The sequence below is a fragment of the Lepidochelys kempii genome, chromosome 13 (genome assembly GCF_965140285.1).
Source record: "Lepidochelys kempii isolate rLepKem1 chromosome 13, rLepKem1.hap1, whole genome shotgun sequence".
Classification (NCBI taxonomy): Eukaryota; Metazoa; Chordata; order Testudines; family Cheloniidae; genus Lepidochelys; species Lepidochelys kempii.
The window spans coordinates 14564318-14576520 of record NC_136392.1 but is presented as its reverse complement, the minus strand read 5'-3'; the positions used below and the strand labels follow the sequence as shown (position 1 = coordinate 14576520).

At 40.5% G+C, this 12203-nt stretch overlaps 1 protein-coding gene across 5 annotated transcripts in view; it reads right to left on the bottom strand.

Annotated features, from left to right (window-relative positions):
* ZNF217 (zinc finger protein 217) overlaps window positions 1-12203 on the bottom strand; it is a 105824-nt gene that overhangs the window by 49110 nt on the left and 44511 nt on the right. The window lies entirely within an intron of this gene.

The following is a 12203-nucleotide window of genomic DNA, read 5'->3' as shown; positions in this document are numbered from 1 at the left end:
TTTGTCTAGTTCATAGCCATCACTTATTAATCCCATCCTTTGTTTCTTTCCTAATGTCTTGAATATGTCAGTGTGAATCATAAATATCCATCCCTATTTAAAATAATGGAGCACAGTTGGCCACCCCAGTAAATCTGACAGTCAGCTATTTCTTGCTCTGAGCAAACGCTTGTGGTGTTTAGTAAGTTTGCTATTGGCAGCATCTTCAGGTTACATTCTTGACCATAGGTGTTAGTTCTAGAATTTTGTTTTAAAGGTTAAAAATGCGTTATCAAAAGCTCACTTCTCTTTGGTCAGACAAAAACCAATGTATATACCTGTACTACAAATCGCAAAAAGAAAAGTAAACAATTTTTTATATTAACAAAGGAAAGAGGACTCCTTTCAAAGAGAAATCACAGTGACTTTATCTGTAGAATGTTTTGGTGCTTGTGCACTCATTTTGTAACAAGTGCATGTTGTACAGAATATATTGCCTGTATACTTAGGGCAGGGGGAAGGGGGAGGGGGGCACATCAAGCTGCTTTTCATTGTGCACTGCAGCTTGGTTGGATGGAAAGTTAAGCCTTTGATGCATTTTTATACTGTACATATTTGTATATATTAACTATATTGCCATGTTATGAACACAGATTTTGTTATATTTGCTTGTTTCTGTTTCCTACAAAACTGGTCCATTCTGGGGGATAATTTTTTTAATCAAAAATTTGCTTGTAATTTGTTTTTGTTTTCCTTGGTCGTCATCTTTTTATAGTTTATAAAGGAGTTAGGGTTGAGTTTACAGATGAACGATGAGAAGCAAGTCTGTGTTTGCATGAGACCTGCCCAATTGCTGGCTATAGGGGAGGGGGGAAAATCTAAGTCCAAATTTTGCTTTTAAGGCATGCCTAGTCCCATACATGTACAATTATTCTCTTTGTATTGTATCTAATAGTGCCTGAATTTTTTGCTTTAAAAAAGTCTTCTTAGAGGAACAATTCATAATTGTCAAAATTTGAAACATTAGCTTAATTTTGTTTTCATGACCCCTCATTTCTCCTCCTTATTTATTTTGTTGCTGTTATAATGGGCCCCAAGGCCATTTCTGACATTCCAGTGTTCTTCTTCCACATTAAGGATGTTTTTAAAATTACTAAGATTATTGAGCCAATAGGCTGTTTTAATCAAAACCATGTTTCACTTGGTTTTGATGATTATGAATGGTCTTTACAATGAAAAAAAAAAAGAATAAAATAAAAAGAAATCCTTTCTCCTAGGAGGATTGTACCACCTAGTGGTCAAAAAGATTCATCACAGATATGCATCTTCCCAATATTTCTGTCTTTCTCAAATCCAAGGTTCTCAAAGGTGGCAATTTTGCTTCACATTATTTGTCTATTATCATTAACTTAAACTAAATAACAAATTGAAAATGTTAATGGCATTTTTTTCTTTGGTTGATTGCTAAATAAATTCATATAATTTATACTAGAGGAGATTACTGCTTTTATTGTTTTGGTGTCCCCAAAACCAATTATTAACAATCAAGGTCTATGTATCTCATTACATTTAAATCAGGTCAAACCTGTTTATCCAAGGCCTTGTTTGATTTACAAAAGAATGGCTGTGTACTGGTACACTTAAGATGTATTTCTGTGTATGATTTTGCAGCATTGAAATCTCTCACCAATGATATTTTGCTCTATAATTTTTATCACTGCAAATAAAATCACTCCAGTTTTAGAACTGTAATTAAAGTCCCAAATAATAGATGATGCATCTTTATCTGTTGTGTTTAAAAGAAAAAAAATCCCAAACTGTTCATATAATCCTGAATGCCTCATTTCCATAAAAAAGGTTGCTATACATATATTATTTACATTTTTAAACATGGTAATTCTTTCCTTTATGGCAGAAAATGTCTCTTTCTCACTGCAGTTATTGGAAAGCAACTGTTCACATCTGAAACGTTATCGTAATTTGCATCAGGAAACCGAACTACAGACATTAAGGACTTGGGTGTGTTCAATTATGATTTTGCTGGAGGCTGCCCCTCATTTTAATGCTGCACTCATTGAACTACCTTTCTGAAATCTAGCTGATATGGTTCACCATAGACATGCTTCACAGCATCATTAGCTTTGCAAATGGCTTCATTTCAGTCAATGCAGACTTCAGTTTTGGCCAATTGTAAAATGGAAATTTAAAAAGGGAAAAAAACAGATGCACTTAAAACATGAAAAGAATTATTTATATGATAAAAATATATTTAGATTTTCAAAGCACAAGACTGAACAGAAGTGCTCTTTTTATGCTTTCTGAAGATGTTACTGTTAAAAGTCTTTCTACATCAGGCTTAATAAATCTGTAATGACATTTGATGGATTGATTTCTGTGTGGGTTCTTTTTTTTTTTCTCCTTTCTTTCAACAGAGAGAGAAAAAGTCTGACCTGGAGAGATTGTGGGAGTAAAATCACAGGAATGTGCCTGTTTGAGTAAAACTCAATGACCCATTTCCAGCATCCCCTCTTCTCTTAATAATTTTTTTTTAAAATCAAACTACACCACCCCTCATTTGTTTCTATATATCTTTTGCTTTCTCTCATCTGGATTCTCTGACCACTTCACGCTTGGGTTATTTATGATGTAATCTACTGAAAGGCATTGGGCTGCTGTCACACAAATTCAAGGATTGCTCGCCATAAACCAAGCATGATTGAGATACCAAATACCCAGCTCTCAAGTGCTCCACCTCAGACGGATGGTTCTGTTTAACACTTAGTTTCCCTAAGTACTCCCTCGTTTCCCTTAATGTTCTCTCTGAATTGGGTGATGTTTCACATTCTGGAGTTCAGGAGCAGAAGCTGATACCACACAAGAAAATGATTTGTTATTTACTGCAGATGAGTTGAAGCTATCAGTGGCAGAGATTCCCAAGCCTTGTACTCATTAAATTATGATGGATACAGTATCACCTGTTAGCTATATTTAATTGCCACTGCTCTGCATCTGGGTAATAAAATATAAGAAAAGCAGGATCCAACCCAGTATTCTTGATGGTAACAGGAAGCAGAAGTCCTGAGGGAGATAACGCAGGGCCAGTCTTACACACACATAATGCAAGTAACTGCATGGGGCACTGCACAGACTTGCATCTGATAGACTAAGGTAATAATCTCTCCCTGCAGTCACAGGGACAAAGGGGAGGCCACTCACTGCATACTCCAGCCCTCCTGGCAGTGGGACCAGAGGGGTGGAAAGATACCACATGATTTCCTCTTACAGCAGTGAAATCAGAAGAGGCAACTCATGACACATCATCTGTGGCATGTTGGAGCCTTTCATTTCATAAGGCCAGTCCTACAGATAGACCTGATCCAAATCAAACATCAGTCAGGTTAGGAGCCTATGAAGCAATCTTCTTTTGCCTTCATTCTTGGACCTACCACACTCAACTTCTTCATCCTTCAGTCTGAATGCCTGCCACCCATGAGACCACATGTAACATCTTCCAGCCAGGATGATGGATGTGGCCAGCACTGCTCTAGTGATCTAGAGTGCTGGAGATGTTAATACCTACCTAGAGCCCAAACTTCCCATTCCTATGACAAAACTATACCATCTCAAGGAGTAAAAGATCCCAAGGCTACTCTGGAACCTCTCTCCCCCTTGTGCTGCAGTGCAAAGTGCAGCCACAAAAACCTGGCCAGTAAGTCATCTTTTCAAAATATATATCTAAGGATAATAGTATAATTTTATATGTAATTGGTAATCCTGTTATTGGGTGAAATTGCCTCGGAATGATACAGTTGAAAAATTAAGTTCTGTATCATTCCGAGGCAATTTCATATAGGTGTAGATGATTAAAATAACAAATGACTCATTGAACTTGGAGATGGAAAAGGACTATTAGATCATTCAGTTCATCTTGCTGTCTACCTACACAGGAGTGTTCCCTATAGAACAGTCCCCATGGCTTTGTCTAGCCTTTACTCCAGCAGTGGGGCTTCTGTGTCACTTAACTTGAAAAACTACTTCCAAGTCTTATGGTTTACAAACACAGAGCTGTAGCTGTTATTCAGGTGAGATTCCCATTGAAGTTAATGGGAGTGTCACCAGTATATGAACTAAACTATAGGGTTTGACCCAACGTATTTTGTACGGATTCTATGAAAAGAAAGAACCTCCTACAGGCTAACCTACTGCCATGTTCTCCATTGGTAGACCAAGAGACTAATTGTGTTCTCCACCCGCAAAGCATGTGGGGTGCCACAATTGTAAGTGTGTCACAAGAACCCCTACACTGCTTCTCTGAGTCCTGTTGCAAGGCTGCATGTCAGGGTTAGCCCAGGGACAGCAGGAGTCTATGTAGCACACACTGCTATAGAGTCTGGATTACTCCAAACTGTAGAGCAGCCCATAAGCCGCCATTAGAAGCCTGCTGCAAACTAGAGCACTGTGGAGGCAGCTCTAATCTATATTAGGAGTCTCAAAAGTTGCTTAAAACCACCTTTGCACCCCCTCCCCTTAGGCTGTTCCTCCTGACATCTCAGACAGCATTTCTTCCCCCTGGTTCTATAAAAAAGAAAGAAAAAAGTAGTTAAGAAATTCAGACATGTTGGCAAAAATATTGCTCCAAAATAAAATGTTTCAAACCATCATTTCTAGAAGATGCTATTAAAGTTTCATCAGGTGACAACTAACAAGGTTTCATAGTTTCAGTTTGTGGCCATTAGTATAGGGTGGCCTTACAGCATATTTCCCAGTTCCCTTCACTAAAAGTGTAAAATATCAGGTTGGAAGGTATAAAGAAAACCTTTATTTTTATTCACGTGACTTCCTTTTTAATGGGGATGGCCTAAAGTTTATAACACGAAAAATATCTGACATCTTCGTTTAATAACTTTTTTTGCTTCTTTGAGCTAAAAACTTGAATGGAGCTATTATTATACTTTCTCATTTAATTTATAAACATTACATCATTTCCCCCTGAATATATTTAAAAAGAAAATTATGAGTCACATTTTCAAGTATCCAGTAATACTGGGTGTCTTCACTGTTAATGGCTCTACCTGAGCCAACCAGGACCTGATTTTCCAAGATGTTGAGTAATGGGAGTTGTGGTGCTCAGCTTTTCTGAAAATCGAGCAACACATGAGGCACACAAAACACTGAGGCACTCGATGTCAGAGAATTTTTTTAAAAAATGTTGGTGAATGCCAATACATTGAGCAAGAGCAGAAGAAATCGATTTGTCCCATAAATTCAACAATATTCATAATCTACTCTTCCCCACTTCCTGAGGCAAAAGTCTGAGAGGATAGATCCTGGGCCTTGCAGCCATTCCATAAAGTTCAACAAGTTCAACAATATCCAAATTTGCTTCAACAGGAAACAACCCATTTCCAACCCAGGTATACAAAGATAGAGATTGTTTGCAACAGCAATCCAACTGACCTCAAGAAGAGCTGTAGTCAAGACCAAACCGTCTAAATATATATTCTGGACCAAATTTTTGAAAACTGAATACCTGAAAAAATATATGTGCACCCACAAAACGCAACAGCCAGTTGTGGGGTCAAACCAGCCCCAGTCAATTTGCACCTGCGTGTCTACTCATTTAAGTATTTGCACCTTTTGTGACCATACTTGAAAATTTGGCTCTTGATCAAGTTGAAATTTTATTTCTGCTTTCTGTTTAGATACTTATGATCATGTATTTAGGAAGCAATGTGTAAGCTTCACACATCCATCTAATACAGCATCCAGTGAAGTTCTTGTGTTCTTATTGACAAAAAGAGTCTAGGAAAGGCAAAAAGGTGATACACTCTTGCAATAATGTTCTAATCTGCCCCTGTATTTAAGAAATATATTGGAGATAAGCCTGGGCAAAAGAGAAACTTGAGAACTTTGGACAACAGTTCTGCTGAAGGGCAATTTCTGAGAGAGAGTTTTTGATTGCTGGTTTTGATTTCTGTTACTCCTTAAAATTGTCTTTGTTTAATAAACGTTAAGTATTTTCTTAAGGCAATCCAGCTCGGTGTTTTGTGATTCTTCCATACACAACACTAACATTACACCAGTATTCTTATACCATGCAAGTACCCTCCCTGATTAGGGATCATTTCATTCATATCTACCTATACTGAAGGGCTTATATATTAGCCATAAAAATCTGAAGTGCAAACAAACTCCAGGCATAGCTGACAGACTGTAGAGCTCAGGGATGTCTCCAAGATCAGGGGATTGTGGGTCAGTGGGTGGGAGGCCATGGAAAAGTCCATGGGACCTCTGAAGGAAGAACATTTGTCAGGCCCTTTGCCAACCTCCAAAGATGAGAATGACACCTCAAAAGATTGGGAAGTTGACATAAGCATCTGCACATATGGAAGCTAACATATGCAAACCGAATTAAACAACTGGGTGAGGTTCACTGATCCACAAGTCTTTCTTCTTCTTTGCAAACTAACTACAACATAGCAGATGCCTACACAATAAGCATGTGCATCTGGAACTAACTTCAGTAACAGCCAACAGGAAAAACATTTCCATAGGAACCATATGTGATCTGCCCTATCTAAACACAAGAGGTGAAGACTGCATCACTAATTCCAATAGTTTATAACATCTTTAGATCATGTGCAAATTTTTTTTAAAAAGAGGGGGCCAGATTGTACTTTCAGATACTCCAGTGAAACTTCACTGGACTCAAGAGCCTGAGACTTGGCTTTACATTTCACAAACCCTATTAACCAGCATTCTCTCCAGTTGCTCTGAAATTTTAACTGGATTACACAGAACAGTCATCAAGGTCTGGTAAAAAATTAGTATCCGTTCATAGCTGATGAGTGAACCACAACCTTAGAAACAGCTTGCAGCCTTGAGAGGGTTTGTGTTTTGCTGTCAAGCAGCTAGACCACTTAGTTGAAAAGATTTATGTTTGGTGGAAAACAAATTTGGGAAATAAACTCTAATCCAAAAAGGAACACAGGATGCTACTTCACTTACACTAAAATACTCCATTTATGTCCTACATTGAATCCTGTGCTGATAATTTACTGCCAAAGTACAGAGGAAGTTTTAATACAAACCAATTTTCAGTGTGTTTTACTAGATTCCACCTCCTGCCCCCAGAAGAAGAAATAACAGAGCAAGAAAAAAAATCCAATGCCAAGTATGGAAGTTACAGTCTGCTGTGTGTTGGAACAAAGTATTACCACAAGTTTCAGTCTTTCAATGCTACGTGGAACTTCCTGTTCTTGCCCATTTGTGGGAGGTTCCTCCTTGTGGACAGAACAGAGTTTTGGGGAATGAGTCACAAGGACCTGATTTTCAGGGATGCTGCACACCCTCGCACCCTATGGGTTTTAACTGGAATTGTGGGTACTCAGCACTTTGGACTCTGCTTTTGGGCCTGCTTGTCAGCAGAACCAATTTTAGCGACAGGCTCCTACTCTGGAATTTCCCAGTTTAGAATGAGTGGCTGGGATTTTATAGGTCACACGGTGCCTTACCCACATTGTCTTCCTGCTTCACATGCTGCTTCATAGCCAGATTATGTATCAAACAGGAGGATCATTATATATCCTCAGCAACTCAGTGAGCCATGATTTTCAACATGATGTGAGTACCTTCAGCTAAAGCAAATAAGCTTAGAAATTTAGGACAAGTGTCCCTGAAGGCTGAGCAGAGGGGCTGTGCAAATAACTTACGTGATTTTCAATTAAACTTTTGCTCCTCAGCAGTATACGCAGCACTGTACCAAACAAGGAAGATGATGTGCTTGCAGCTTCAAGGGACTTAAAAGCCTGGCCCTAACATGGGGGCATAATGTGAGAGAAGGAAATGCCCACATGGGCTAGTTACATCCCTGCCTTGAAGAGCTCACAGACTCCCCACTGATCTGGAGGAGTGCAGTGGTGCAAAAGGGAGAGCAGGGGATTCGGCAAGGGGAGCAAGCTAGACCCCATAAAGGGATATTGTCCCAAGTACACTCCCCACAGCTCTCCCTGGCATGGGCGCCAGGTTTGTATAATTTTTGATGGTGCCCAGAATGCATCCAAGCAGAGCCATCCCATCCATAGGACAGACCGGGGCAACCGCCCCAGGCCTAGTGCTTTGCAGGGCCCCGCACTTCAGTGGGATGCAAGGTCCAGGGCAGCCTGGGAGATAAGCGGGGGGCCTCACACCGGCAGCAGTGAGAGACCCATCCCCAGCCTGACCCACCCTGTCCTGCCAGCTCCTGGTGTTGCTTGGGGGAGGGGACAGAAGCCAGAAAGAGGCGGGGCAGGGGATTGGTGGAAAGGATGGAATGGGGGTGGGGAGGGGCAGAGCAGGGGTGGGAAGAAGCAGGAAGTGTGCGGATCAGGGGTGGAAAGAGATGGGGCGGGGCAGGGTGGAGCAGGGGTAGGAAAAGGTGGAGCAGGATGGGCTGGGTTGCTCACTGCTACCGATGCCAGGCCCCCTGCTAACCCTCAGAACCCTCGTCTCCCTGAAGTGCAGGGCCCCCCAAAGCGCAGGACCCGGGGCGGTTGCCCCGGTCTGTCCTATGATGGGATGGCTCTGAAAATATAAGCCCAAACACTGGTGGAGCCAGGCCCACGTTCCTGAATATTGGTGGAAGGCGGACACCACGGGCCCATATTACTCGCTGCCTATGGAGAGGTTTGGAGAAGCAGCCTACATCATACCACCCCTGACTCTGGGATATGCCTAAAATGCACAAGCTAATACCAAATTAGAATGGGATGATAATCTTGAGGTTAAGGAACTAAACTAGGTCTTAGGAATTTAATTCAATTCATCCACTTCTGCTACAGACTCTGTGACCTTAGGGTGGGATCCACAAAGGTACCTAGGAATGTAAGTCCCAGTTTTGGTTCCCCTGCAATCCCCTAAAATTCTAAACTCAGCGCCTAAATTTTCAGAGTAAAAGTTCTGTTGGTACCTACTCTTTTGCCTCAGGGCATGCACACGGCCCCTGCCTCACTGTAAGCATCTAGATACCTATCTTGGACCTAAGTCTGAGTGATTCACAACCCAGGGAAATACAAGCGTATTTAGTGCCTAAGCCACATGAGGGGGCCTATCTGCTGAGCGGCCTCTGTGCCATTTACCCAGGTATCCACTTAACTAGTCAATGGAAGAGATCAATAGAAAGACAGACTCTGTAGTCCAGTGCTTAGAGCATCTGTCTAGGAGGTGGAAGAATTTGGGTCCAATCATCACCATGCTCCAGTCACTCTATCATTATTTAACCAGAGTGCAACAGCTTCAATGGGAGAGGCTGAAGGGAACCCCCATGGCAGAATACCCCATAGGTCTGTAATTGAAGCAGTATTTAGAGAGGTAAGAGACCTCTGCTCAAATCCTCTCCTCTGGCAGATGGGGGAATTGAACCTGCATCGCCTGTAGCCCCACTGAGTACTCTAACTACTGGGCTACAAGTTATAAGGTTGGCAGCACTACTTCCAGCCACTGCTTGTATGGAGCACCTAATGCAGCCCTGCAAGAAATGCCTAAGTCACCAAATTCCAAGCAGCAGGATTCGTGGATTGCTAAGCAGAGCTAGGTGCCTCTCTCCCTCCCCATTCATTTTATAGGAATCCTAGGCACCTAACTTGGCTTTGTGGATTGCACAGTGATGTTCCTGTGATTTTCTAGGTGGCTAAATGTTAGGTGCTATGAAGCTCAGAGTTGCAATGCCCCAGTCCCTTTGAGACTTTTTACTCTCATACTCCCTCTATCCTAATTTTGCATCCCTAAAATTGAGATACTATTTCCTTTCCTCTGAACATATATTTATCTTGTCTAACTGAACTGGGGTCAATTGCCAGCTCTTCCACGGGCCTGCTGGGTGACTTTAGGCAAGTGACTTCATCCCTATGTACCTCAATTTACCCATCAGTAAAATGGATAATACTTACCTCCTTTGTGAAGCTCCTTGAGATTTACAGATGAAGGCAACATTTTCAAACACAACTAAGTGACTTAGGAGCCTGATGTCAGGTCTACAATAGAAATTTTTGCCAGTATGGTAATGGCTGGTGGGGTGTGATTTTTTAATAACATTTCTATACCAGAAAAAAGCTCTAGTGTGGATGCAGTTAGACAATCTAAATAAAATTCTTTTAGACAGCTTAGCTTATTGAATTCAGGGAAACGGCAAAAGTTATACCAAGAAAAGCCCTTTTTTGTCTGTGGAAGCTCTGTCTACGCTAGGAGCATTTGCCGGTCTAGCTAAACTATTATAGCTAAACTGGCAGTCCTTAAGCAGTGTAAACCTGGCCTTAGTCACACTATTTATTTTTAATCCAAAAGGTACTATAAAAAGGGTATTAGTATTTAACCTCTTTGGTGCAAGGAATATCTCCTACATGATTAGCATGCTCAGAGGCTTTACGAGCTCTGTGATACACAGTCAAAAGTAATTAGACAAAACAGCAATGTCCAGACAGTATCTGGCAGATGAATCTTGCCCAGATGCTCAGGGTTTAGCTGATCGCCATATTTGGGGGCGGGAAAGAATTTTCCTCCAGGGCAGATTAGAAGAGGCCCTGGAGGTTTTTCGCTGTCCTCTGTAGCATGGGGCACGGGTCACTTGCTCGAGGATTCTCTGCTCCTTGAAGTCTTTAAACCACAATTTGAGGACTTCAATAGCACAGATATAGGTGTGAGGTTTTTTGTAGGAGTGGTGGGTGAAATTCTGTGGCTTGCGTTGTGCAGGAGGTCAGACTAGATGATGATAACGGTCCCTTCTGACCTAAATATCCTATTCTTTTTTTTAAGCAGATACTTTAAAACAAGCAACACCTACATATTTATTACCATGGTTCCTCAATGAACAGGCATTAACTTAAGCAATCTGGGATTGTGTGCAAGTATCATTGATCTCTATTTTATAACATTCACAAAATATATTCTCAGACTAAATACATGGGCTGAAATCTCCAGACTTAATATTTTGAGTGCCCAGCTCAGACATATTAAAAGGACACATGCTCTACACTCTACAGGCCTCTTTCAGGTGTCAAGTTGGGAACTCAAAACTGAGGCACCGAAAATCACCTGTCAGTTTTGAAACTAATTGTAGGTCCATATTTGTAATGAGTGATTTGAAAATTCCTATTAACAATAGTCAAGCAGCATAACAAGTTGTTTGTTTAACTGATGCAGCTAAGTTTATATCAATAGGCTTGGGCATGAACACTATCATTGTGGTACTGAATGCATTTTGGTTAAATCAAATTAGAAAAGCAACAGCTTTTAGAAGAACTGCAATATGGATTAGCTGCCCATGGGAAAAGTCAGACCTTTTACATGACACCCTCCCCCCCCCCCCAAAAAAAATCTCTTTCTTTAAACAGTTGGTGTTTTAAAGGTAATCAATCCAGGTCTTTGGAGTCAGAGAGGTAAATACCACAAATTCTTACCAGGGAAGAAACAAACTTGAGGTAGGATCTTGTCAAATTGTCGAAGCCTGAAATTTAGAGTTGATTAAAAGGATTCTTACATGCCTTCATTTGAATAGGAATGTTTTGTTCAGTTACTTTTTAAATTTTCAATTAAATACTTTCTGACAGAGGATTTGAACCCAAAACCAACAGTTTTGAGTTAATGCAAGAGAACAAATACTGGCCAGCCTAATTTTTCCGTCCACGCAGAGTGAAATGCAGAGAATAAAACCAACAGTATTAATAGTGAAAAATAAAGTACAGTTGTAAAATTGTTGCATCTCTAGTCATTTAAGGTGGCATTTTTAGTACAGGTAATAATGTTTGTTTTTCTTCATCTTCATTTCTTCAGCTTCAAACAAAGTGCACAGCTACTACTTCTGAACAGAGCCCAGAAAATAGCACACATTTACAAACATGCATAGTCCACTCCTCCTTTCTCCCCACTCAACCTTTTCGCCTCCCCTTCCAGTGATCTGGAAGTCACAAGAGAAGAGCTGGAATCATGGAAAGTGTATTTGCAAAATTTATTCAATGAAGAAAAAATGCATCACAGGTTATTTGCAGAACATTATTAGACAATCTCGACAGCTGGCTTACGAATGAAAACATTTTTGAATAATTCTTAGATTTTTTTTAATGTCTGAGTACACCACAATTATTACTTGCAGTTAATTTGACCAGCTCTGCCAATGAACAGGGAGAGCTTTCATTAAAATCCAGTCAGAGGGATGTGTGTCACAAAGCGATATGTATTGTTAGATAATACTT